Source organism: Triturus cristatus, chromosome 3_2 (genome assembly GCF_964204655.1).
Source record: "Triturus cristatus chromosome 3_2, aTriCri1.1, whole genome shotgun sequence".
NCBI lineage: Eukaryota > Metazoa > Chordata > Amphibia > Caudata > Salamandridae > Triturus > Triturus cristatus.
In genome coordinates, this window is record NC_140584.1 from 1,020,761,691 (window position 1) to 1,020,766,504 (window position 4,814).

Genomic DNA, 4,814 nt, shown 5'->3' on the forward strand with positions numbered 1-4,814 from the left:
CTCTTTGTGCTACGTGGGCACATAGGAAAGCACCCAGCACAGATTTAAGAAGGCCTGCCACTGAGAGAAGGTGGTATCTATGGCTAGTGAGGTCATCCTATGCATTAAAGTGCTTGGTGCTTTTTAATTAGTTAGAGACGGGCTAGGCGCTACCTCTGGACATGCTGAATGCCACAGAATGCTTGGAACTGAGCCACAGACTCTACATTACGGGGCTTTTGAGAGGTAGCTTTCTCAGGCTGAAGCTAGATTGGACTAATGCAAAAACCCAGATCTCTTGACTGGGGGTGAATGTTTTGATTTGTTCTGCATTCCGTCCATCAATTGTGTGTCTTTTGCTAGATTGGACTAAGCAGAAATATACATTTCGCTGTAATTTATTTCCTCTGGAAGAGGTGGGCCAGGGATATGATAGAATATAATACTGAGCTGGTTCAGTCTACTATTAGTCCTAAAACAGCAAGAATCAGAGTGTACACGGAGAGGAATGGTAGTCCCTAAAGTGAAAGGCCTTTTAATCCAGAGCATGACAAGTGCAGAGACGCCCACTCCCAAGACAACATCACTCCCCACTTCACAGAGACCTATGATGTCACAATGGGAGGCTGCTGCCTTACCCCTGCCCTTGAAGCCCGCTGGCCAGACCAGGTTTCCTCTGGAAGCCTGGTATGCTGGAGCCCTGAACATGGCTCCTGCCGAATTGTGGGTGCTGCAGAAGTGATAAGGCCACGGAGGAAGCAGGAGGCGACAAAGAACCAGGCTTCCGGTGAGAGTTCAAGCTGACTGAGGACAGGTCTTGCATGTGTGTGTCTGCACTGAGAGTTTGTGCTGTCTCAACCAGTCGAGACATAGAGTGGCGTCTTAGAGGTCTCCGGGGTCTCATGATGAGGATGCTCAGAATCACACCAGGGCTGAAAGTAAGCTTGTCAAAGGTTCTAACATGAATGAAACCTTTGGGTGGGGGGATTTTTCGTTGATTCACATTGTATCTTATAAGGGCCAGTGGTAAGGGACCGTCCTGCCTAGCCAGATCACTATATGAATCTAAGAAGGGCCTTCATGTGTTCAAACTTCTTCTTTTATGCCATACACAGGGCCAGATGCATCAAGCATGCATCAAGCATTTTTTGCCTTCGCAAACGGCCAATTCGCAGAATTGGCCGTTTGCGAAGTCAAAAATATGCTCTTCTGATGCAGAAAACCCAATTTTGCGATTCGGTAACTTGTTATCGAATCGTAAAATGGGTTTGCGATTCGCTCTTAGGAAGGGGCGTGTTTACGGCGTCCCTTCCTAATACCGAATCGCATCGATATGCATGAATGTTTTCCTACCGAAATGCGGTCGCAAAACATTCGCATTTTACCACCTACTTCAAGTAGGTGGTAACCAATTCGCAAATGGGAAGGGTGAATGTCTGTAAATTCATTTTCTAAGAGCAGGCAGTGGTGCCACAGACCGCTGCCTGCTCTTAGAAAATGAAAGGAAAAGTTTTCATTTTCTCTTTTCCTTTAAGGCAAAGGGGCTGCTTTACAAAAAAAGAGATTGCTTTATTTAAAAGCAATCACGGACATGGTGGTCTGCTGACCCCAGCAAGCCACCATCCCCGTGATTTTTGCGATTCCTAGTGGGTCACAAATTGCGACCTACCTCATTAATATTCATGAGGTCGGTCATTTGCAATCCCCTAGAAATCACAGAAAGTGTTACACACACTTTCATGCATTCCATTTTGTGATTTTCTAATTGCGAATAGCAAGGATTCACAATTAGAAAATCGCAAAATGCTTTGTTGATGCATCTGGCCCATAGTGCTTAGAAAATAGCTATAACAATGCTTTTTATCCACAAACTAAAATTTGAGTTTAGTTTCTCAAGTTAGAGCATATTTTCTACATTACAAATCCAACGGAATACTCTCACCAGATAATGATATTGTGTGATTATTTGATAAGTGGGTGGACTATCTCTGTTGCACCTAGGGTGGTGTGCCAGGAGCCTTTAGGACTTGCTTTAGTTTGAGGCACAGCAGGGATGGAAACTGCTTGGGTGGGCCTAAGAAGTGCTGGTGGCAGGGAGACATTTGAGCTACCTTGATGATGAGATGTACTAAGCTGCTTATCGTAGGTTATCTTTGGTAGAGAATGTCACAGAAATTCCTCTCTGGTCTGATCCCTTCAACAGCTGGTGGCAGCAGCTGGCCCCGATGAATTCCCGCCTGCGTCTCCGAGTGGTTGGATCGGGCTCCATGCCTTGGTATATCTCCTGCTCTTCTGACCAGCTTCTGAGGCACACAAACCTTCTGATTCCTGCCTTCACGGGTCTTGATGGCTCTTGGCTCAACACGACAAGCCTCCAGGACTTAGAAGGTAGGGGGGCGTCCCGGACTTCAAACTTCCTGGACTCCCCTCCCCCAGCGGCTCCTGGGAACGCTCTGACTACGCTGTGGAGCCCGCATTCCCGCCGCCTACCTGTCTTTGCTGACCTTATCACACACAAAGAAAGGGAAGGGCTCTGGGTGGGCAGCCCCTCGCCGCACAAGCGTCTGCCCGTGTTTCGACTTCTCTGCGGTGAACCTGGGCTAGCACCAGACATGCTGGGAACTGACAGCCAGACTAAGGTGACAGTGGAGCAGAGCAAGCCACCCACAGAGGATACTGCAAGGGATGAGGAGAAACTGACTGACCCACCAGAAGGGGGCAGCACTGAGGAGCACTGTGACAATGCTGATGAAGAGGGGACGTAGACCGTGCAGAAGGCTTAGCAATAATAGATGGAGAGGAAGGAGTCAGAATAGAGATTAAAAGCATTTCCGTTGCAAGTTGCAAATGTTGCAGTTGGTCTAATACAGGGCCTGATCATGTTCTAAAGGTATGCAGTGCGTAAAGGGTATGCTTGCCATTACGCAGAGGAGTGGGACTATTGTGCGTGAAGTGTTTGTGTAAAGGGGGCGTGCACTCACTCTGTGTCACTTCTGCTATAATGGGAGATATAAAGTGTGGCACAAGAAGTGAGGGTGATTTGTGCGTGCCTAAAAAAGGTGATTGAGGTGTGTGGAGAGTAAAACATGCTTTTAGAAAGGAATTCAGGTTGTTCAACTGTGTTTTAAGCAACTGGGGTGAGGCATTGGAGAGTCCTTATATTATGAACAGTGGGAAGTGTAAGAGGCATGAGTAAGGTGTGCTGAGATGAGTGGAAGTAGTGTTAGGTGGAGTGAGTAAGGTGTAAGCAGTGTGACCGGAGTGTATGAAGTACTAAAAACTTGGTTAGTGAGGATTTTTAGTGGGTAATAGTGTAAGGTGCGCCTTAAGCACTGTAAGAAGAATGGGGTCTTTTGAGCACATAGTAAGTGCTGTGAGTGAGGCATATATCCCAACAAGGATGAAAGGAATGTAAGGTAGATGTGGCGACAATACTGTAAGAAGCATGAAGTGTGTTGGGTAGAGTGCAATGTTTTGTGAGTGATGTATGTTTGGTAGAAACATGAGCAGTGTGAGGTAGGGTCCGCAGTGTAAGCAGAGTCAGCGGTGCATGATACACAAAGAATAGGGAGATTAGGGCTTCTTGCACAGAAGCAGTGTGAGTGCGGAATTGCACAGCATAGGTGCTGTGGACTGAGAACCGATGTGAGGTCAATCAAGTGTAAGCAGTTTGAGTGAGCTGTATTTTACAGTGTAAGCATTGTGAGTGAGGTGCATTGAACAGCGTATGCAATGTACTCAGTGTAAGTGAGATGTGAAGAACATGATGGAGCGGGGATTGTAAAATCTCAATCTCTTAATGCTTACTTACTTACTTATGCCTAAATGTAAATTTGATACTTGTATAGCGCACTACTCACCCGCAAGGGTCTCAAGGCGCTTGTACGAATACCGCTGTGGAACCCATCCTGGCTTTCCCTGTGAGGCATCCACTCCTGGGCACCCCCAAGGTGGAGGCCAGGCATCCTTAGCGTTGTGGGGGCCGTTGTGGAGATTAACCAAGCTATTGCCCAGAGTTGCAGAGTGGGACTCCATGATTGGAATAGGCACCGAGGCGAGAATTATCATGTCCGTGGAATTTTTGAGCCCAAGACCCGCCGAGGCGGGGAATTGAACCCTGGTCCCGGGCTAGACCTCTGCATCAGGGTTTGCCACTCTAATCATTGAGCCACACTTCTCCACGGGTAGGGGCAATCAACCAGGACTCTCCGGCCATCTCTGTCCTGGACTTTTGTTTCAATCTGACTCCAGGTGTAACCCATCTCCTTGCTGTCAGCCTCATGGCCTCCGCACCAGGTTTTTCTTAACCTTCAGCCTTTCCTCTTCCCTTGAGTGTTTCGAATCTGGGCTTGCCTGGAGGTGTTTGATGCAGGCTTGTGGAGGCTGTGACCTATCCAGCCCCAACGTCTTTTCATGATTTCTTCATGAGCAAGAAGTTGGAAAGTCTGCTGCCAAAGGTCATTCTTACTGATGGTGTTTGGCCTGCAGAATTGGAGAATTTTCTTCAGACATGTGTTGATGAAGGTCAGGATTTTGTTGGAAAGGGTCACTGTTGGCCTCTAAGTTTCTGCCCCATACAGAAGGACCGATTTTACATTGGCGTTAAAAAGCCTGCTATTGGTTTGCAGCGTTAGGTCCTAGGAGTTCCAGATCTTCTCTAGCTGAATAAAGCCAGTTCTTGCTTTGCCAATCTTGCCTTGACGTCAGCCTCTGTGCTGCCCTGCTTGTCTATGACACTGCCCAGGTAGGTGAAGGCCTCAACCTCTTCCGGTGCATTGCCTGAAAGAGTAATTGCAGTTGTGCTGGCTGTGTTAGTCTTCAGGATCTTGGTTTTA

General features: G+C 47.5%; 1 long non-coding RNA gene across 1 annotated transcript; it reads left to right on the top strand.

Moving 5' to 3' along the window:
* Positions 1-636: 636 nt before the first annotated feature.
* Positions 637-2,827, top strand: LOC146859010 (uncharacterized). The gene is made up of 2 exons (XR_014979726.1): positions 637-766; positions 2,183-2,827. It is a non-coding gene; the product is annotated as an uncharacterized LOC146859010 (long non-coding RNA).
* Positions 2,828-4,814: the final 1,987 nt, after the last annotated feature.